The sequence below is a fragment of the Calypte anna genome, chromosome W (assembly GCF_003957555.1).
Source record: "Calypte anna isolate BGI_N300 chromosome W, bCalAnn1_v1.p, whole genome shotgun sequence".
In the NCBI taxonomy this organism is placed as follows: domain Eukaryota; kingdom Metazoa; phylum Chordata; class Aves; order Apodiformes; family Trochilidae; genus Calypte; species Calypte anna.
In genome coordinates, this window is record NC_044276.1 from 16,540,453 (window position 1) to 16,564,218 (window position 23,766).

General features: G+C 45.1%; 1 pseudogene; it reads left to right on the plus strand.

The window, feature by feature from the left end:
* Nucleotides 1-711: 711 nt before the first annotated feature.
* Nucleotides 712-23,766, plus strand: LOC115600104 (annotated as a pseudogene).

The following is a 23,766-nucleotide window of genomic DNA, read 5'->3' on the forward strand; positions in this document are numbered from 1 at the left end:
AAAAGGTTGGTCTTTGCAAATGAATTCCAGGAACAGGCGTATCTTCTTCAGCACATGCTCTCTCTTCACCTCTTAAGGTCTTCTCCTCGGCTCGCTCCCAGGATGACCCCAAACTTTACACATACGCTTTATAGGTTTCTCTTACACGGCACAACACGGCCAGCAGCAGAACTGGTTCAAACCGGTAATGTTCATCAGGTGGCCTTTGCAAAAAAAGAAACTATATACATCTTAAGCTTGTGGTTATACAAGGGTATGTAAGAGATTGACGTGAATCAGATGAACATATTTTGTTGGAGAGTTTCTGGAAGAAAATGGACATGTGAGCAATCCTGACTACTTAGCATTAGCCAGAGTGAGCTAAGGGCCTTGAGGCCCAGCTGCAAGGTTATTAAAAGATCAACTATGGGCAAAAGATAAGGGAATTGGCAGCAGAAAAGAAGAATAACAGGATGGGAAAGCATTGCATAGACAGCACATAAACAGTTGTATTTAACCAGTTCCATAGTGCCCTGTGGCATATGAAGAATGTGCTCTACCAATCAGCAATATGCTTATGTTATGTTATGTTATGTTATGTTATGTTATGTTATGTTATGTTATCAGCCTGTGTATAAAAGGGCTACTGCTACTCTCAATAAATGGCAATACTTTGATTACATTAATCTGCGTGTTGTCCACTGTTTTCTCGCAATATTTCACATTACTGTGATGACGACGCCACCAATCACTCCTATCACAGAGGTTAGGAGTGCCCAGACTTTTTTCAGATGGGATCCTGTTAACTACCAGACAGCCAGGGGGTGAGCACAAGGCTATACACCTCACGTAGTAGGTCTCCTTATGACTTACAGGTACCCCATTCCCAAAGCATACCTGGTTCACTTAAAATGGTCCTTGTCTGTCCCTGCAGTGATCTGAACGAGTAGAGGAGTCCTCCCGAGAACTCTCGGGGGGGGGGCCCAGAGGAGTCCTGTCCTCAGCAGGTCCCACAGCCGGACAGAGATTGTCCTATCTGAGTTGCCAAATTGACATGCGGAAAGAAACTTTACAACCCATGAAAGCTTATAAAATAGGTATGTTTATCACAGCGCCGGGTGCAAGGGGGAACACTCCTATCTTGCAAACCCTTGCTAAATGCAGGCAGCTATTACACAAAGTTATACATATGTATTACAAAAGGCATGCATATGCATACAAGAAGTGGAGGTTATTTAAATCAGCTATTAACATAAGTTTCCACCCGTCTTCTCATGCGCACTGTCCTCTGGTGGTTGTGGGCAGGGGTCTTTTGGAGAAAGTCTCCAAGCCTTCCTCGGGGTGTCCTTTTTCCCTTTAATGAGTTGGCAGGGCTCCAGACCAAAAGTTTGGTTTCTACTGGTTTTGCTTGAGGGGTAGACAATGTAGATCTTGTTAACACTTATCTAAACATTGTTAGATCCTGTTATCTGTGACAAAGATATATGAGTGGAGTAATAAGGTCTCTACATCTGGCCTTCTTCATCTGGCCTTCTTCATTTTAGCCCGTTAGCATCTGAATCACTATTCCCCCCAGGGTACTGGGGTTCCCACCTCGCCCAACGGCCCAGGGCTCTGCCTGCTGTGGCCCAGCCAAGGTGGGGAGGATGGCAGCTGCTGGGCGAGGCTGTACCAGTACTTTTCGTGTTTGTTTTTAATTTAATAAACGCCCCTTTGGAAACCGAGCCCATCCTCTGCGTCTCTCTGCTCTCGGGGGCAGTGGAACCAGAGGCAGCGGCTGCCGCAGCAGGATGGGATGCCCCAGGCACCTCACTCGGAAGAGGTGCCCGGAGCGTTCCGGGAAACCTTCTGGGGCGGTGGGAGGAGGGGGTTGGTAGCCACCCAATGCTGGGGCGGGTGGGGCGCCGTGTCGGGACCTCAGTGATCTGCAGGTGGGGCTGGGGGAGGCCTTGGAGTGCTTCCCCGGACGGGCTGGTGTTGAGGCTCTGAAGAAGCCCTGGGGAGATGGGTGGAGGGTGGTATGGAAGAGGCTCATGGGGTTTCAGCTGGGGGGAGATGGGTAGGGATAGGGATATCGGGGTGTGCAGAGGAAGCCTGAGGGCAAATGTGTATAGGGTACTGATGGGGGCTGGGTGGGAGTTTAGTTGGGGGACTGGGGGCAACGTGTTATGAGGAGTGGTGAGGTGAAATGGGGAAGAGATATGAGTTGGGGGATGTGGTGCTGGGGAGATTATGAGTGTAGGAGAAATGGATGTGAGGGACTGGAGGTCTGGGGGGTGGGTTGTGGTGTGGGGCATGGGGGTTAGTGAGGAGGCTGTGAAGAGCTGGGCATGGGAGATAGTGAGAAGAGATGGAGGGAGAGAGAGTGCCCAGGAGGAGCAGGTCCTTGGAGAGAGCCACAAGGCAGCTGCAGTTGGGGAGGAATAGGCAGGCAAGAGGGGCCTAGAACCAAGGTGGGGAGTGGGGAGGGTTGGGAGGAAGGAGTCTGACCAGGTTAGAAGGGACTGAGTGGGACAGAAGAGACCCCCACCCCACGCCTTTCTTTCTCTTAGTGTGTCAGGCTTTTATTCCTCTCCTAATGCAGGGATGTGAGGGAAGGAAAGATGTGTAGAAAGCTCCAACACTGTGGTGAGCCCCCCCCCAACTGCAGGGAACACCCTGACATTCATACTAATCCTGGGGCTCAGGTCTCATCCCTGTAGGCAGCCCGTGTCCCCTCATGGTATGTGTTTGTTCAGGGTGTCAGTGATGCTTCCTGCCTTGGTGTATTTGGACAGGAACTTTCAAACATGAGCAGCAATCCCAGATGGAAGAACATGGCCTGGAGGAGGAGGGTTGTCACATGCAAGGGGCTGGGTAGAGCTGCCTAGTGAGGTGCACAGGTATGTCTGTACTGATGCAGGGATTGCACTGTGCTCCGAGGTGCCAGCAGCCAGTCTTTGTCATGTTCTTTTTCCTTCTTCCAGCACTCCCAACAGCTGAAGCATTCAGCATGGCTGGCCCCAGCACTGCACTGCTTGAACTCCAGCCTGTCCAATAATATTGGGGTGCTCTTTGTGCCAGAGCAGGAGGCTTGGGTGGTGGAGAGGATGGGAAAGTTCCACCAAATCCTTGAGCCTGTAAGACACTGCTTTTCTTCCCTTCTGGATTCAACAGGTTCCTAAAGCTGTAGTGTGGCACATTCTTTGCTCAAAGATTTGGGGGATGGTGTGCTAATTCTTCCAGATTGTGATCCTTTTTTGCTGCTTGTAGACTAATTTCCTTTGTTGTAGGATGTTAAAAGCACTGAGAAGCTTCAATTTCCTCTGTGTGAGAAGCATGTTTACTTTGTCTGCAGCATATATAGCATACTTGAGCTTTATTTGCACAGCCCTCTCTAGCCTGTCTGAGGTCTTTTGGGGTGGTGTTAAACCCCAGATTATAGGGCTCAGCCATCTAATCCCACCCTTTTTCAAGGGTTTGAACTTCTTCATCCTTCTGCTGGATCAGATTCATTATGTGCAGAGTCAAAGAAATTGTCATTAATGTCCCAGAGCAGTCATCTGTCACCCTAGGTAAGGAACAGCTTCTGTATCCTGAGCGTTTCCTTCCATTGCATCTAGGGTGAGCAAGGGACAGCACGGGGAAGAATGGAAATGTCCTGGACTTGATAGTCAGCCCTGTCCCTGGGTACCTGGTTTTGATTGTCCTTGTGGCGTTGTGAGTGGGAGAACCCCAGGAAGTCCTGTGTACTCTCTGGCTGCCCCCATTTTTGCAGGGTTGAACGCACCTGGGCAGGAATCCATTTTTCAGATTTCAGATGTTTTCCTATATTGAATCAGGAAAATTCTCCCCTATGTTTCTGTAAAAAATATTTCAGATCAGGTTAATAGACAGCTCTGTTACAATTTTAGTTTTATTTTTTTCCCCCCTTAAATATTTTATTTTTTTGAAATAACTACATTATGAAATGTTTTGATCTAGAGACCTGAAACTTTATGTGTATTAAAACATCAAAATGAGGCCTTTTGTAGGGAATGTCAGGGTCCTTTTTACAAAGCCCTTTGCAATAGGAGGTCAGTTTCATTTGGTCCCTTTTTCATGCCATGCTGTTGACACCAGTAAGGAAAAGGACAACCCTTCCCAGCTCTGCTAGTTCTTTCAGGAGAGAGGGGATTTCTATGGCTTTATCTTGCTGCTTCACTTAACAGAGTGTGTGGTTCTCTCCTAGCAGATAACATCACCCTGCAGATTGACAGTGTGCTCTGTCTGGTCTGTTATGGACCCCTACAAGGTACTGTCCCTGCTGCGTTGACACTTGGCATGAGTCAAACTGGCACCCAGCATGGTTTGCATATGCTGAGTTGCCCAGCTGGCTGCCTTGGCAGCCCCTCAGGCACTGCTCACCTTGCTCTGCTGGCTTGCTTCTCTGCAATGTGTTCTTCAGCCTCTGTGCAGCTTGCTGTGCTCTTCGAGGTGGGTGGGCTGAGCACCCTGTTCCCTTCCAAGGGAATGGGAGGAGGAGGGGAAGGCAGATCTCAGTTCTGGACCCTGCTTTTCTTTGGCAGGGGTGTCTGTGTCAGGTTTCTTGTCTCAGTGCTTAGCGTATGTCCATCCTGCTTCTTTTGGGGTCCTTCTCAATACTGCTGTTGACTGTTTTTTTGCTTCTCTTCAGGCCAGCTATGGGGTGGAAGATCCTGAGTATGCAGTGACCCAGATGGCTCAGACCACCATGAGATCTGAACTTGGCAAACTCTCCCTTGACATTCTTCCAGGTGAGCTGGGGAGATGGATCACAGAATTACCAGCATCTAGCAGTACTTCTTAAAACTCTGGGGGAGTTTGCACAGCTAGGCTGATACACGTAAGAGCAAAATGCCCTTTGCTTAGAGAGCTTCTGTTTCAGTTGACCTACTAGTGAATCCTTGAAGATAAGTCTTGTTTTGGTTATTTTTTTTTCCCCTGCTCTGGGTTAGTTGGAAAGGGTGATGTGTGGTGCATGCCCATGTTGCAAGTAGCGGAAGAAATAAAAATTTAGAAGTAGTTATGCTAAGGTTTGGACTGGTCAAGCAGGCCGGAAAAACAGGCCCTGAGAACGGGTCTTGGGAAACTAGCAAGGAATGTGCTGAGAAGAGGGGATCGATAATCAGAGGAATTAGCATATAGAACATGTAGGAAGAGTAAACTGACACTTTGTACTGAAGATAAGGGTTGTTGGTGGGAGTCAGTTAAAACAATAGCTTAAGTTAAACAAGTATAAGATTTGTGGATTGGGGATGTCTGTCTATTGTTATCTACATGATGTATTTGACTGTTTTGTAACTGAAGCCTCGTTGTAAAATAGTATAAAAGCTGAACCAAAAATGAGGGTCTTTGGAATCCTGACTTGGGACGCTAGTCCTCAGGCTTCCCGGGCCCTGAATAAAGCACCGCATAAACTGACTCTGTTGGTTTGTGTCCTGATTACGGGCAACAGTTTTCTGGCGACCCAGATGGGACTCCGGAGGCGGCTGGGGCGGTTCACGTGCTGATCCACTCCAAGCCGGCACCAGGTGATTCCTGGGGGAGACATCAACCCGTGCCCGACCCCGCGCCTGACGGACAACCATAAGGTAAGCCCGAAGGTGCTTTATTCCTTATAGGACAGTTGGTATTAAGGGTTGGTTGGTTGTTTGGAAGCCTAGGCGCTGGTCGTAAGACACAGCAAGTAGAAAGCTGTGCAGATCCAGCACTTGCCACTCGCAGCGACGAGTATAGGCAAGTTTGGTATTTGGTATAGGAATTTGGTAATCGGCCGTATATTGGTTTTGTGTGTGTGTGTGAGTGCGCGCAAGTATAAGTGTCAGCATGCTGCTGTTTAAAACTTTCAGAGCTCTGTCTTGTAATGACAATGATGTTCCTGAGGATTCGCCTCTCGGCTGTTAAAAAAAAAAACAAACAAACAAAAAAAAACCACACCACATTGGAAAGAAGGTAATTTTGGGCAGGAATTGCGGAGGAAAACCTTGATTGATTATTGTAATCATGTGTGGCCTGAATATGAAACGGGGGGAATGCAGTGGCCACGGAATGGTACAATAACCCCTGAAATATTAAGTCCTATGATGAGTTTCTTGCGGGAAACTGAGAAATGGGATGAGACACAGTACTTGGATTTGTTCTATTATCTGAAAGGAAAACCTGAGTGGCAAAAGGCTTGTGGATTGTTGGTGTTAAAAACCATGAAAGTAGAATGTGATAAATGCCCTGGTTGTAAAGAGCGTAAAATACGGTTCTCGGAGGAGGAGGAGGATGAGTCTTTGTTGGTCTCCCCGAGCGCGCCGCCGCTCCCACCTCCTGAGGCTCCCCCGGTAAATACGGCTAGGGTCCCTCTTCCTTCCTCATCCGAGGAGGGGATAGAGCAGGAGGATTGGGTTGATCAGCCGAGAATGCCGCTTGCGGAGCGGACTCGGAGAGGGAGGCTGGAGAAAGGAGGCGGTTTTTCGCAGCCTCAGTTGATGGCTCCGCTGCGAAGGGCAGTGGGAGTGGATGGAGGGAAGGTGATGATAAAGGTTCCTTTTTCACCGAATGATTTAATAATATGGAAACAATCGGCGGGGGCGTACAGGGAAAATCCTGAGAAAGTGGCTCGGGTTGTGAAAATGGTAATAAAAACTCAGAATCCTGATTGGAGTGATTTGCAGATGTTGCTGGACACTATTATGGATTCTACAGAGAAGGAGAAAGGGCGCCGGCGGCGTCGGGGGGGGGGAGGCGCAGGCCTCTCCCCCGGTCACCCCGCCGGCCGGGCCGCCGTCTCCCCGCCCGGCGGCGGAGGCGACGGTCCGCGCGGCCGGCGCGGCTGGGGTGCCTCGCAGGCCGCGGCGGGCAGATGCCAGAAAGCCTGCCCGGGCCTTCGTCCCCCTAAATGGAGACTCGGGGAGCGCTCCGAAGCTCCCCGCTCCCGGAGCGCCCGCTCGGGCGGAGCTCGTCCCGCTCGGGTCGCCAGGGTTGACGTCGGGGTCGGTGGGGCCCGGCGCGGCGGCCGGGGAGGTCCCTGAAGGAGAGGTGGCGCTGGATTGGGGAAAGGCTTCGGGGGCTTTGGGAACCAGGGTACAGGGGGACGCGGAAGGTTAGGACCTAACCAGTGTGCCTTTTTGTAAGGGACAGGGACATTGGAAAAATGAATGCCCACTTAATCAGGGAACCCCGATGGGCGGAGGCTTCCCGGGCAATGGAGCAAACGGAATTAATCCGTTCGCGGGAAGGCTAGTTACTCGGCAATGAACAAATTAAAGGGACCTCTAAGCGACTCTACAGTATTGGTTGTTGGGGTATCTGGGGAGGTTGAAGAAAGAACATTCCTGCGGCCACTCGATATAAAATTTGGGGGAAAGGAATTTGATCATCAATTTCTGTATATGCCAAACAGCCTGGAGTCTCTGCTCGGGAGAGACTTGCTCTCAGTATTGCAGGCAAGAATAATTTTTGAAAAGGGTAGGGTAAAACTAGAAATACCAGAGGAAAACCCGGCAAAATTGTTTGTAATTAAAGAAGTAGGGAAGGAAGAGATACCACAGGAAATTGAACAAGCAGTCACGCCATGGGTGTGGGAAACAGGGACCCCAGGTAAATCAAAAGCGGCAGTACCAGTGGTAGTGGAATTAAAAGAAGGGGCTCAACCGGTGAGGGTACGGCAGTATCCCATCAGTCTAGAAGCTAGGAAGGGAATAGCCCCCATGATAACTCAATTCTTAGGTTTAGGAATTTTGCAGGAGTGTGAATCTGAATTCAACACTCCTATCTTCCCAGTCAAAAAGCCTAACGGCAATTACAGGTTAGTACAGGACCTAAGGGCAATCAACTCTATCACCAAAGATATACATCCCGTGGTGGCAAATCCGTACACATTGTTAACATCTGTTTCTGAGAAATTTCAGTGGTTTACAGTAATCGATTTAAAGGATGCCTTCTTCTGCATACCCCTGGCGCCTGAAAGCAGGAACATCTTTGCATTCGAGTGGGAGAACCCCGACACGGGACGGAAGCGCCAACTCACATGGACCAGGCTTCCTCAAGGATTTAAATCCTCGCCCACCATATTCGGTAACCAGCTGGCCAAGGAACTTGAGGAATGGAAGACTACCCAGGTAAAAGATTCGCCTTTCTCTTATGTGGTGTTGCAGTATGTGGATGATATTTTCCTGGGTACCACAGAACAGGGTCTCTGCCTCAAATTAACCATTGCATTACTAAATATGCTGGGACAGGCTGGATACCGGGTATCCAGAGGAAAGGCACAGCTGGTCAAACAAAAGGTCATCTATTTAGGATGTGAAATTTCGCAGGGGGTTCGTCGTTTGGGAGTAAATCGCATACAAGCCATATGTGCAATTCCAGTACCCCGCAATAATCAGGAACTAAGATCTTTTCTAGGAATGATTGGCTGGTGTCGACTGTGGATCCCCGACTTTGGGCTGACAGCCAAACCACTGTGTGAGGTTGTGAAGGAACCGAGATTTAAGTGGGGACCCACGGAAGATAAAGCGTTTCGGGAATTAAAACAGGCCCTCAAGGAAGCACCTGCCCTGGGCCTGCCGGATCTAATCAAGGACTTTCAACTGTATGTACATGAAAGGCAAAAGTTGGCCTTGGGGGTGCTCACTCAAAAACTGGGGTCTTGGAAAAGGTCGGTTGGGTACTTTTCTAAACAATTGGACTCAGTAAGTGGAGGATGGCCAGGATGCCTAAGAGCAGTGGCAGCCACAGTAATCCTGATCCAAGAAGCACGCAAGCTAACATTAGGCGGGCACATGACAGTTTATGTACCTCACATGGTCATAACAGTATTGGAACAAAAAGGGGGCCATTGGCTCTCATCAAGCAGGATGCTCCAATACCAGGCCCAATTGAGGGAACAGGATGATGTGGAGCTGAAAATAACAAATCACCTTAACCCAGCAGAATTCCTCAGGTCCACCCAGGAAGAAGGAGAGCTGGAACATGACTGCGTGGAGGTAATGGAACAAGTGTACGCCAGCCGGAAGGACCTGAAGGATGAGCCACTGCCGGACCCTGATTGGGAACTGTTCACGGACGGGTCCAGCTTTGTGGAAAAAGGTACCAGGTATGCAGGGTATGCAGTGGTCACCTTGTGAGGCAGTACAATCTCGAACTGTTGGGGCCAAGCAATTGTTGATGGAACGGTTCGACCATGGGCCCTGGGCTAAGCGCAAGGACAGCTCTGCGTAAAGCAACTTTTGTAACTGCAGGGACCAGTACGCTAGAACACTCGAAGGTTAAGGAGTAAGCAAGACGATTAGATTAAGGGACTCGGCACGATTGTTATGTCTACTAAGAAGCTCAAATGTGTGAAAGACAAGCTTTGTTAGTTAATTGTTGCTAAATGCTTTGTAACCAATCAAGTTAAAACGTGTGTAACGAGATGTAGAAATCACCAATCAGCAATATGTATACGTGGCATTAGCTCTTAGATTAGTGTATAAATATCGCCTTCTGATTCAATAAAGAGAACATTTGTTTGCATCAAACTGGGTCCCTGTTTTGGACTGCAACAAATGGTGACCCCCGACGTGATATGGGCTAAAGACTGTAAATAAAAATTTAAAAATTGCTAAAGATTATTAAAGAAAAAAGAAGACTGAAGATTATCCGGTCGCAGGTCTCCAAGAACTCGACAGTGAAGAAAAAGGCTGAAAGGAAGCCGATAATTGTGGTGCGCACCCTCATCACCTCCTTGCGATTGGCAGGTGAGCTTGGAGAAACTTTTTGTTATGGGTTTAAAAGAAGAACGAGACGTTTATTATACTTTAAAGACTTTACTTAATAAGGATAAAAAGTTATACCGGGCCATGATCTAAAACTGCTTTTAAAATGGACTCGTGAGCATTTTTCTGACATCAATTTGGTCTCTATTTATGACCCTACATTTTGGGACGAGGTCGGAGTTAAATTATGGGATGCCACTACACGGGGCGATAATGAAACCGCCAAACTCTTAGCACCTTGGCGAACACTTTTTGAAACTTTAAAAGGGAAAGACTCTACTACTTCATCTGACCCTCCTTCCGCCCCCCCGCTGCTAGCCACTGCCGCTATGGTGAATGTGGATTCGGAGCCAGACCCCTTTGACCCAGACCCTATCGATCTTGAATCAGAGCCTGACCTGTATCCTGATGACTATAATGACCCGCGAAGTGTATGGGCGGCGATTAAAGTTGAGGCACAAAAATCAGGGAATATGGACATTGCTTGTTTAATTGAAATCCCCCCAAAGCCGAAACCACGTAGGACAGACAGAGGATCCATGATAGCTGCGCCTGTGTTGTATGCCGGGAAGGGGCGACCTCAATGGACCGCGCTGAATTTCTCTATTGTAAAAGAACTTCGCCGCACTGCAGCAGAAAACGGCTTAAGCTCTCATTATTTTCAAGGCTTGTTTGCAAACATTTGTGAGGGGCATGTACTTACTCCTTATGATTTAAAATCTATTGCTGCTCTTCTTCTCAATCCCGCGCAACAATCATTATGGGAATCGCGTTGGAGAACGGCGGCAGAAAAACTGCTACAGGAGTATGCAGCCGGAGATAACCAGCAGCTGCAAGCCCTTACAATTAACCATCTCATGGGTACGGCTGAGTTTGGCGACCCCGCGAGACAGGCTCGAGATGTTCCGAGAAGGGCACTGATAGATAATATGCATATAGCAAAAAGAGCCTTGTTGCAAATCCCTGATGCAAATAAGCCTGAAAAAGCCTTTACAACAATTTCTCAGGGGCCAAAGGAATCTTATATGGATTTTATTTCAAAATTGCAGGATGCCCTAGAAAAACAAGTTGATAATGCCGAAGCCCGAAACATTCTCCTTCTTAAATTAGCCGCTGAAAATGCTAATTCTGATTGCAAAAAGCTTTTGAAAACTTTACCTAATCCTAACCCAACTTTAGTTGAAATGATGGAAGCCTGTAATAGGTTTGGGTCTTCCGAACATAAATACGAAGTTATGGCAGCGGCATTCAAAAATATCCAGCTCACTCCAGCACAGCCTAAATTCTCTGGGTCCGCCCCTATTTGTTACGGTTGCGGGAAAATGGGACATTCGCAAAAGCAGTGTCGAGCTAGAACACTCATTCCTATTTGTAGCCGGTGTCGAAAAGGTCGGCACTATAATAGCCACTGCCGTTCTAAGTTTGATATAGATGGGAATGTGATACTTCAACGTCAGAATGCCTTCCAGGGAAACGGGAGGAAGAGCGCGGATCGGCGCCGCGCTCCAACACCAAATTGCATGCCGAATCAGCAGATGCACAATCTTCCGCAACCACAACCGCCAGCGCTAATGCCGACCCAAACACCATTCGGGCCACCAGTGGCAGCGCAGGCTTGGACCTTTATTATAATTATACCTCTAAAAATGTATCTAAATCCACTAACAAACTTTTATTGCTTCCCCTGGGCTTGTTTTTTTTATAGACCATGGCCTAAAAGTTGCTGAGGAAAGTGAGAACTGCTCCTCGTACAGAGAACACAGAGTCAAAAAAAAAAAAAAAAAAAAAAAGTGTGTGTGTGCCTTTGCTGTTTATAGGCTTGGAGTTTTGTCTCTTAACAATTTTATTTGGCTTTTTAGGTTTCAATTTGGCAACCATGGAGGAAACTAGGACTCCACCGTGCTGTGATCTGGGAGGGGTCTGGGGACGCTTTTGGGGCCCCCCGACCAATTTTTGTCGGATAAGCCTCCTCTACCCCCTTGGTTCTATGCACCAGTGGACATCTGAACTTCCTCATACTAAAAAGTTGTTAAAGTCCTTCCACTACAGTGTGAAATGTCCTTTTAGTATTGTGTTGTATTGATAACATGTTTTGTTAGTGTTGTAATTCATGTGATCGTTTATATGTCGACTAAGGAATCCCTCGTCTATATGTTGATTGTTGATTGTGCTATTCTGTTGTACTGCTCTTTTTATTGTTAGCCTTTAGGTCATGTTTGTGAAGATTTTAATGGAATGTGTTGTATGAATCTTTCTGAGCACTCGCAATCTATACATGCTGCAATACAATCACTTAAAGAAGGGATCACGCATTTGCAATCACAAGATAATTGGGACTGGTTGGATAAACTTTTTTCAGTATGGGGTTTAACAGGATGGTTAAGAAGTTTAGTTAAGACTGTTTGTTATGCTTTATTTGCTTTCTTGCTTTTGCTAACATTGCTACCTTGTATCTTCCAATGTTTTCAACGGATGCTCAATCGTGCCATGAAAAGAGTTTATCTTGTTCAGTCAGAAGGGGGAATTGAGGCAGTACAATCTCGAACTGTTGGGGCCGAGCAATTGTTGATGGAACGGTTCGACCATGGGCCCTGGGCTAAGCGCAAGGACAGCTCTGCGTAAAGCAACTTTTGTAACTGCAGGGACCAGTACGTTAGAACACTCGAAGGTTAAGGAGTAAGCAAGACGATTAGATTAAGGGACTCGGCACGATTGTTATGTCTACTAAGAAGCTCAAATGTGTGAAAGACAAGCTTTGTTAGTTAATTGTTGCTAAATGCTTTGTAACCAATCAAGTTAAAACGTGTGTAACGAGATGTAGAAATCACCAATCAGCAATATGTATACGTGGCATTAGCTCTTAGATTAGTGTATAAATATCGCCTTCTGATTCAATAAAGAGAACATTTGTTTGCATCAAACTGGGTCCCTGTTTTGGACTGCAACAACCTTGCAGCAGATAGTGGAAGCAAAAGCATTGCCCCTGGGCACGTCAGCGCAGAAGGCAGAAATTTGGGCTCTGGTAAGAGCCCTGGTGCTGAGCCAAGGGAAGAAAGTCAACATATGGACTGATTCCAAATATGCATTTGGAGTAGTACATGTGCATGGGGCTCTGTGGAAGGAGCGGGGACTTCTTAATTCGCAGGGGTCGTCAATCAAACACAGAGAAGAAATTATCATGTTATTGGAAGCAATTTACAAACCATCGGCAGTTGCGGTGATGTATGTCAAAGGACATCGGAACGATCCAGGAAAAGAGTTCCAGGGAAATCGACAAGCGGACCAAGTGGCAAAGCAGGTTGCCAGAGGAGTATGGACTCAATTAGCTTTGGTACCGGCTCGGGGCAACCCTGCCGCTGCGCACATGGAAGACAAACCACATTACTCGCCAGAGGACGAGAAGCTGGCTCGGATGTTGCAGGCACGAAAGAACATCAAGGGCTGGTATGTGACCCCAACAGGACAGGTGATCCTGCCGGTAAGGATCATGAAGATAGTACTGGAAACAGAACACAATAAGTGTCACTGGGGTGCGGAGGCAATGGTAAAATTTTTGAAAAACGAAATATTCTCAAACCAGATGTTAACATTGGCAAAAAGAGTAAACGCAATGTGTCCGATATGTATCAAAAACAACCCAGTGGTAAGAAGGCAGGTACAAATGGGTAAGTTGCAGGTAGGTCCCCAACCAGGAGATTATTGGCAAATAGACTTCTCTGAGTTACCAAAGGCCCAAGCATAGAAATATCTGTTGGTGTATGTATGCACATTCTCGGGATGGCCAGAAGCTTTCCCTTGCAGGACCAATCAGGCAAAAGAAGTGGTAAAAACACTTTTGAAAGAAATCATCCCTAGATTTGGGGTGCCATTAGGGCTATCATCCGATAGGGGTCCTCATTTCATTGCAGGGATCGTGCAGGAGATTTCTGTAATGTTAGGAATGACGTGGAATCTGCACACGCCCTGGAGACCCCAATCAAGTGGTAAGGTAGAGCGGATGAATCAAACATTGAAAAACCAAATTAAGAAAATTTGTCAAGAAGCAAAACTCCAGTGGCCGCAGGCGTTGCCTTTAGCTCTGTTAAGAGTTAGGATTAAACCAAGGGAAAGGATAGGGGTAAGTCCGTACGAAATTTTGTATGGCAAACCCTACCATGCTGCTACTTACCAGGGGGACCCTCATTTGGTGGGAGATCAGGTGATATTAAATTATGTGTTGTCTCTGAATAAGACTCTTACAGCACTCAGAGGAGCGTTGCAGTGGAACCGACCCCTACCCCTGGAAAATCCGGCCCACGACATCCTTCCAGGAGACCAAGTCTACATAAGGAACTGGTCAGTGGAGCCACTGAAGGAGACATGGGACGGTCCTCACCAGGTGATCATGACCACCTACACGGCTGTCAAGGTCGACGGAATCTACAATTGGATTCACTACACCAGGGTCAAGAAGGTCCCCACGCAATGGTCGGTAGAGCCTTTGTCTCCAACAAGGATGGTGTTCAGAAGCAGACCTTAGGGATACTGATTTTCCTAAGCTTGATTGTGTTAACAGAAACCTTTGTAAAGGTTAATGTACCTGAACCTTACCTGTTGATGCCTGAGGGATCTGATGTTAATCTGACCTGTTTGTTTACGGATGACCAGGGAGCTGGATCCACCGAAATTATCATAAAATGGAGATGGGATACGGAGGATGAATTAATTATGGAAGGGGTAAAGACGGTTTGGGATGAGTCGCGCCAGGAAGGAGCAACTATCCTGCAGCTACCCGATGTGACCCGGAAAAACGAAGGAAAGTATACTTGCTTAGTGCAGGTACGGGACAGTGTTGATTATGGGGATGTGCAGTTTCTTACAATAACTACATCCTACGTGGAAAAGAACAGGAGGGTGACGCGACAGGTTACTGACGACGGAAGATTGATCAAGGGTAGAGGCCAAGAAAATTTGGTAATAGGACTGATTAGAGACTTGGGCCTTATGAAAAATGTAACGGAAATCGCAGCTTGTTTACCATTACCCCAGGCAGCAGGTGAACCCATACCATGGGGAATAATACCTGTGACTGAAATGCCGGAGTCGTTGAAGAATGTTTCCTGGACATGCCAGTTTGTCCCTAAGACAGTAGAGGCATGGAAGGATTTATGTATGACCACTCAAGTAATGACCGAGGCTGATTGTAAGTTGAAGCCTAATTATTATGGCTGGATTCAAAACACGAGGAAATGTTGTTCAAATTATCGGGACAGACCGAAAGGTTGGCAGCAGTAACAAAGAAAGGATTTAGGGACCTGAATTTACAGTTGCAGGACACTACTAGGATGACCATACAAAATAGAATGGCCTTGGACATGATATTACTAAAAGAGCATGGCGTCTGTGGGTATCTGCATGATAAGGATGGGCATTGTTGCGTACACATCCCAAATGTCACCCAGGAGGTAGAAAAAGATATTAGTCAATTGGAACAAATTGAGGACAAGGTCCACGATGTTCAAAAAGAGGCAGAACACAATTGGGTTGGAGCAGTACTCAGCTCCCTAGGGATCCAGGTCTCTGGTTGGATATCATCAATTGTACAATATGGAATCATGATAATCATAATCGTTATGGTTGCTTTAGTAGTATACAAGTGTCTTTTAGGAATGATTGCAAAAGAAGGCCAACACACTCGGAGGGTGATGAAGGCCATGACCTGAAGAGAAGTGATCCTCCCACAAGACAACTCACCCCCACCCGCCTAACAAGAAAACCAGCAGCTTGAGGGGTTGAGCATCCTTGCGAAGGAAGATCGAAGGATGCTCAAAAGGGGGGACTTGTTGCAAGTAGCGGAAGAAATAAAAATTTAGAAGTAGTTATGCTAAGGTTTGGACTGGTCAAGCAGGCCGGAAAAACAGGCCCTGAGAACGGGTCTTGGGAAACTAGCAAGGAATGTGCTGAGAAGAGGGGATTGATAATCAGAGGAATTAGCATATAGAACATGTAGGAAGAGTAAACTGACACTTTGTACTGAAGATAAGGGTTGTTGGTGGGAGTCAGTTAAAACAATAGCTTAAGTTAAACAAGTATAAGATTTGTGGATTGGGGATGTCTGTCTATTGTTATCTACATGATGTATTTAACTGTTTTGTAACTGAAGCCTCGTTGTAAAATAGTATAAAAGCTGAACCAAAAATGAGGGTCTTTGGAATCCTGACTTAGGACGCTAGTCCTCAGGTTTCCCGGGCCCGAATAAAGCACCGCATAAACTGACTCTGTTGGTTTGTGTCCTGATTACGGGCAACACCCAGACCTGGCTGGTCTGGCTGTGTTTCTCTTGAGTTGGTGAATCTTGTTCAGCCCCAGTGATGAATGCCCTGTCAGACCTGGTTCATGGGGGCTGTAACCCTATTGCTGCAATCCTTAAGTAGAAGCAGTTGGACTGTCAGCATTCCTGGATGATGTTTGTATCCAGATGTATGCCAGATGTTTGTATTTCAATTTCAGTTTTGAGCACTGCCTGTCCTAGAAGGAAACCCCTTCAAGAGATGTGGGAAGAATTTGGCCCTGCTTTGCACCTGTGGAGTTGGAGTTTTCTGGTTGACCTTGGTTCGCAAAGGGAGGCTTCCCTTCCTACCCCTGTCTCATGCTAAGCACCTCTTCTTTGTTCTCTGCTGTTTCTTTTGTGCCTCCCAGGAGCAGGAGTCCCTTAATGTTAACATTGTGGATGACATTAACCAGGTCTGAGACTGCTGGGACGTCTGGTGCTTGTGCTATGAGATCAAGGACATTTGTGTGCCCCCATGTGTGAAGGAATCCATTCAGATTCAGGTTTGGTTCTTGATGTATACACGTGGAACTGAAAATACAAAATATGTCTCTTGAATCACTTTTTTTTTTCTCTTCTCTCTTCCTGCTTGCAATTAACATATGTTTACCTCAATATATGCCTGACAGACACCTAAAAGATAAGATTGCTTATCAGGTCGCCTCCTGGTGCATGGTGGAGACCAAAAAAACCCAATGAAAGTAGCAAAACACCAAAAGACAAAAAGATAAGGATGAGTCATCTCCGGGAAGTCTGGAAATCTGTATGTATCAGGGACTTATGCAATAAAGGGACCCCTCTTTCTTTTCGGGGTATAAAAAACCCTAGGAAAAAAAGGAAAAAGCAGCAGCTTTTCTTCTAGACGCCCCCTTCTCTCGACACTTCGGCTTCAGCTACCAGACACCTTCACAAACGAATACAGCCTGAGGCCAGGGCCAGCGGAGGGTTACAAAATCTCTTTGTTTTTTCCTTTTACCTTAATGACTCTCTTTCCAAGGTGACTAATTTATGCAAAGGCTTTCTGCTAGCCTGGAAACTGGTTTTCCCTGTTTAAAATAAACCCTTGTAACTTTCTTAAATCATAACGCCTTGTTATTTTTGTAAAATTCACGCATCGTCTATAAGTAGTGGCTGATTTTTCCTTGCAATCAAAATATAAATAATAACTTGGATCGTAACAGTTATCTGGGAAGGTGGTTTGGAATGAGAGAGAAATCTTACCTTCCACAAAGCACAGTTGTTCTCTGTCCAGAGCTGTCAGCACTGGGCCCTCCTGTGGTGAGAGAAGACCATTAACACTTCGGCTGCAAATGTACAGCTATTGAATAAATTATTTCCATCCTTATTTCAGCAGTGGTGGCTCCTGCCTGATACATGCAAACTCTGCCAGCTCCCTTTAAAATCCCTACTGGGCTCTGTAGAAGAAAAATCCCAGAGCTGAAGGTTTCCCCTTGAAAAAAGCAGAGTGACAGATCTCTGGGCTGGAAGGGGAGGAGGGTCAAGTGGCTGGTTAGGAGTGGACTGTGCTGGTGAGGGCTGTGTAGCATTAAAAGCAAAACCAGCCCTCACCATAGTTCATTTAGTGTTTTATAGTTGTGTTCTTATCCTCTGCTAAGCCATGCTTGCCCAAGCAGGACATAGGAGGCTGCTGGTAGCACCTTGGACCCCAGCCACAGTCAGTTTTTGCATATTGCAATTAATTCACATTAAATATGGAAATAAATCTGTGCAATCCTTTTGTTTTGAAAATTCTCTTTTATCGTGTGAAATCTTATCACTACAAGTAATACACAAGAAAAACAAGTAGTCACACGAGCAGCAGAATTAATGGATCCTGTTTACTGAGGATTTTTGTTCTATATTGTCGTGCTTCTTTTCCACAATAGCCAGTTCATCATCCTCCCATCCATCCATCGCCCCACTGCCAAATCTCTACAATCCCCAGTCTTTGCAATCTCAGACAACATTGGACACCATAAATCTGTCAGGGTTTAACACTGGACCAGTAATTAGATGAATGACAGATGCTCTCTATTTACCCCTCTCCCCTCTCCTATAGGGAAAGGAGAGTGAATAAGGCAGAGAGACTTAGGGGTTGGAAACTCAAATACACAGCTATAATGCAACAGTAGTGATTAAAGGAAAAAAATAAAATATGTACAAATATATACAAAAGTGATAGCATGTTCCTCCTCCCTTCCCCCAATAGTGGTCAGTTTACCACTGAGTCTACAGGGATCCTGGGACTTTAATGGCAGTCGGGATCTGGAGGAAGGAACACAGGGCTTCAGGAGGGCATGGATTGGGATCAAAGGCAGACAAATGGATGGAATCCTCACAAGATGTCGGCCATAGACAAAGAGAGTTTGACCCTTGCGATCCCTCAAATTTATTCCAAGTATTCCCCTCAGTTTAGGAAGGATATCAAGGTCCTGGAGCAGGTACAAAGGAGGGCAACTAGTCTGGTGAAGGGACTCGAGCACAGATCCTATGAGGAGAGGCTGAGGGAGCTGGGGCTGTTCATCCTAGAGAAGAGGAGGCTCAGAGAAGACCTCATCACTCTCTACAACTACCTGAAAGGAGGTTGGAGCCAGGTGGGGGTTGGTCTCTTTTCCCAGGCAACTCTCAGCAAGACAAGAGGACACGGTCTTAAGTTGTGCCGGGGGAGGTTTAGGTTGGACATTAGAAAGAATTTCTTTACCGAAAGGGTGGTCAGGCATTGGAATGGGCTGCCCAAGGAAGTAGTGGATTCTCCATCCCTGGAGATATTTAAAAAGAGACTGAATGTGGCACTCAGTGCCATGGTCTAGTAACTGCAGCAGTAGTGGATCAAGGGTTGGACTTGATGATCTTGAGGTCCCTTCCAACCCAGCCAATTCTATGATTCTATGATTCTATGACACATATGGGATGGAATACTGATTGGTCAGTTTTGGTCACCTGTCTTGTCCACTCCTCCCTAAAGGAGAGTTGCAGATGTGACCGCTTTATTCCCTTTCGCTTTCTGGAGCATATGATGTTTTTCAGAACCAGGCAATGGCATACCATTCTCTAGCCATAACTCTAAACATCAAGCATTATCAGTCCTAGAAGCAGATACTGACTGAGAAACATGCCATTAATTTCAGCAAATGCAGCTACTTAGATGAGACTTAAATGAAAGTAGAATTACAAGAAAGAAAATTTCAAAGCCAAACAGAAGAGGTCATACGTAGTAGTTCTTTGCTTCTGCCTGACATGCAAGGCAGGCCTACTTTCTATATTGAAATATATATATATTCTATCTTACAATAAGTATATTTTACATTTGCAGTCCAGGTCTGATTTGCACCATTTTTCCAAAAGAAACTATAATAACTCATGATGTGATAAACCTAGTAGAATTTAAGTATTGATTAGGTAAATTCTAACTGACACAGAGGAAACTTTTATTGAACAGCTCTTAATTGTTTTGTTTATTTGTACATTAATCACACACCTGAAAAACAGAAGAACTTCTGTTACTGGACAACAACTGATCTCTCAATTGATTTCTCCGGATGTCTCTTGAAAGAGTCCTCCATGTACATAAGCCAGTGCAGATTGCACTCAACACTCCCTATATCTCTACTGTTAAAAGGAGTCCACATCCACATCTTCCTATGCAAGGAAACATTGTCTGCTCTTCGTAAATAATAAAAAAGAGAAGTTGGGAAGTAGGGGGCAGAGGAGAAGCAGGAATGCAACTCTGCTTTCAGCACTCCTTTGAATACAAACAAATATTTATGCTTTATTGTACAACTAAAGCAATGTCAAATTTTATTTAGTTTTCCATTTACAGTGTCTGAAGCAGGAATCCCCAAGGCCAAGAGTAATATACCCAATTCTTCTGTTGCTGTAGCTTTCATCCATACATTTTCCATAATCCCTCTCAAGTGTTCACTGTTCCTTTTTCAATAAAAGTGAGCAAAATACAGGAAATTCTTTAAGCAATTTTCCCTTATTGTTCAGACCCTTTTTAATCAAACTGCATACAAACAGGAACATTAGGATGTGTGTCTAAAAAATAAGGCTATTTTGTCAGACTGTTATAATGAACTAGTATATTACAAGTGTACAGCCTGACTAAATAGTGTCATATGAGAACTCCTTCCTGTAAAGCTCGCAGAATTTGACTGGAGTGCCAGTTTTCCTTAGAAAAACCTAAATTTAGGGAAAGAAAGATCCTTTTTCACCTTTCACTGGTCTTTCAACTGTATAGGTCAGAGTATACAGAGTAGCATTTCTCTTGCAATGTTTTGGTAGTTTTATTTGAAGAAGTGAGTTGCTTGCCAAAAAATTACAGTACAAACAATATTTTTCTAGTACATGTGCTTGTAATCAGCCTGTTTCATACTGTGAATTTCTCCCAATCCTATACTTGCAAATCACACTTCACATCATCACCTTGTTTGAAACAAAATAGGAATATAATAGGGAGTCACCAAAGATTTTCTTGCTTAGCCTAAGGAACAGTCAGTTACCATGTTAGTGTTATAAGTCTTATTTGATAATCAAGGACAATATCTGAGCATCAGATTCAGTTTATGTAAATCAATTGAAATAACTGTTCAAACAACTTTAAGCTCTATTTTGCAAGGGAAAACAATTGCAATTTTGAAAAACAGGAAAAAACCTTCACCCCCAGAATACCATACATGAATATCAACAACTCTCAGGAGGAAAAATTAAAAAAAAAAAAAAGCTAAAATATAATTATATAGCTTTTTTCCATTAATACTCTATCCCAAACCTTCCCCTTAACAATACCAGCCAAATATCTCACAATCATAAACCTGTTAATCATCAAATCAGCCTTTGTTATGGGATGGAAAGACTGAGTCCAGCATACAGAATGAGAACCAAGATGCACACTCATCATGTGCCTTGCTCAACATCCACAGAGGAACATGAAACTGGAACCTGATAGGGAAGTTAGCTACTTGTTCTTTCTTCCTTCCATAGCAAGACCTATCTTAAGATAAAAATGATGCACACACATATATAATCTAGGTTAGTAGTCTGGAATCCATTGTCTCATGCTACATAATGGCTCTTTGTTACAATCAATCCTCTTCTGATCACTCTGATAAAGAACAGACATAGTACTTTGAAATGTTGAGGCAGAATCAGCAGGCAGTTTGCCCAATACTGGGGATAGATTGATCCTCAACTTAGAGATAGAACAAGTTATTTAAGGAACAAGAACTCAAAGGAATTAAGGGAACAGGAACTCAAAGAACAATTGTTTTATCATTCATGCAAATACAGGATTTTACTCTGCTGTGTATTCTAGCTTTTTCTTCATATAAGATGTTCAATGTTCTTTTTAGCTCTATGCTATGAACAGCACACACAAAAGCTATATATATTTAAAAAGATAAATTTTTGTGGCTCACTGATGTTCAAAAAGAGAAACTTATTTTCCAAAATGTGCTTCTACTTCATTGATATTATTTAGAATTACTGAATGTGTTAGACAAAAAATAGCTTCCATTGTGAATGCTGACAGGTGTGCTGCAGATAATTGTGGATATGTGTGTGTGGGTGAATGTGTAAAACTGAACTTCTGAATTCTTAAGTAGAAGCCTGTTAATTGCTAGCTGCAGGCTGGTTTTATTTTTTAATAACATCAGTACTAAACAAAAATGACATGTCCTGAATACTTTAATTAATAGAGAGGTGAGAAAAATCACCAATTAGTAGGCTGATAAGGCATTGTGCTTCTGTACATAAACTGTTTGGAGTGGGAAAACCAAAGACTTGGGGTTCACAAAGAAGATGGTGAATGTCCTGAATGTAGGAAAAATCAGAAACATCCTGGAAGTGGGGGAAGATCCTGGAGATGGGAGAGATGTGGGAAGAAAAAATGCCTAGGGACCTTGGCTGGTAATGTCCCAAACTGGTAACTGTGAGCAGCTGCATGGCACAGAACCAACATGACTTTCTGCCTGACCTGCCTGAACCAGCAGCAACCTCCTTGATGGAAAGGGAAACCGAGAACAAATGAACCTGACACTTTGGAGAGAGTGAACAAATAAGTGTGTGAACTGATCAAGCAGGGTAAAAGCTCTAATGTCATTGGTTCTGAAATAAACCCCAGTATCCAGATCCATTACAGGTTATTGCTTGCTTTGTCTTTCCTATAATACAGAAGCAGCTTTTATTTGTAATAAGACTTACTTTGGCTATTAGGAATAATACAGACATCAAGTGGATCAAGACACCTGTCTAATGATTTCAGTAGTACATATGAACAGACATTGAACAGGTATTCCTTCTGTAGCAGGCTAGATTCCTAACCATGGATGTTATTCAAGAGGCCTTTCTCTGGCCATGGAAAATGAGGCACCGATATCAACTTGGGTTCATGCACATGCTCTACCAACACAGCTGCTCCAAGAGCAAAGAGAGACTGCCTGGGAGAAACTGAACCAAGAACAGGGTAGAAACCTTGACTCAGAATGTCTACATTACATTTTCATCTGAGAACAAGAGGTAGTTTCTACTCAGAGAAGAGATATAACTAGTTGACTCAACATTTTTATACTTCACCAACTTATATACCAATAGGACTTCAGCATGCTTACAATGTTTTGTGTTAGAGCAAAATATATGATGCCAGATCCAACAGCCCAAGAGGGGAAAAGGCCGCTGCCACTCCGTGTCCCAAGGTCCAAAAAATAGTGAGGCTGAAGATATATTCCCAGCAGGCACACACAAAAAAATCACACATATACACTGTGTATACATATATATGTGGCCAGCCACACAGATCACAGACACTAAGAGCACTCACACGAACACAGATAGCACCAGCTGCTCCCCTCTCTGGCTGGACAGGATGGAAATCCATTAGTGAGAATATACATATAGTGAGATATACATATGTGAAAAGTGGATCCCACACAGCTTGGTGTCATCAGGGAACTTGCTGAGGGTGCACTCAATGCCACTGCCCATGTCACCGACAAAGAGGTTAAACAAGACCAGTCTCAATACTCATCCTTGAGGGACTCCATGTGTCACTGGCCTCCACTTGGACATGGACCCGTTGACAGCTACTCTTTGGGTGCGGCTGTCAAGCCAGTTCTTTATCCACCAAGTGGTCCATCCATCAAACCCATATTTTACCAGCTTAGAGACCAGGATGTTGTGCAGGACAGTGTCAAAGGCTTTGCTCAGGTCCAGGTAAATGATGTTGGTTGCTCTTCCCTTGTCTCTTGATGTTGTGACCTTCCCATAAAAGGCCACAAGATCTGTCAGGCACTATTTGCCCTTGATAAAGCCATGTTGTTTATACCCAATCACCTCTTCATTACTTTTCTGCCTCAGCAGTGCCTCCAGGAGGATCTGCACCATGATCTTACCAGGCACAGAGGTGAGACTGACTGGCCTATAGTTCCCTGGATCCTCCTTCTTTCCCTTTTTGAAAATGGGGGTTATGTTTCCCCTTTTCCAGTCAGTGGGGACTTCACTGGACTTTCATGCCTCTTGGAATGTAATAGACAGTGGTTTAGCAACCCCATGTGCTAGTTCCCTCAGTACCCATGGGTGTATCCCGTCAGGTCCCATGGACTTGTACACTTTCAGGTTCTTCAGATGGTCACGAACCTGATCTTACCTTACAATGGGCAGTTCTTCCTTCCAAACCTTGCCATTGTCTTCTGTGAATTTGGGAGTGTGGCTGGAGCCCTTGCCAGTGAAGACTGA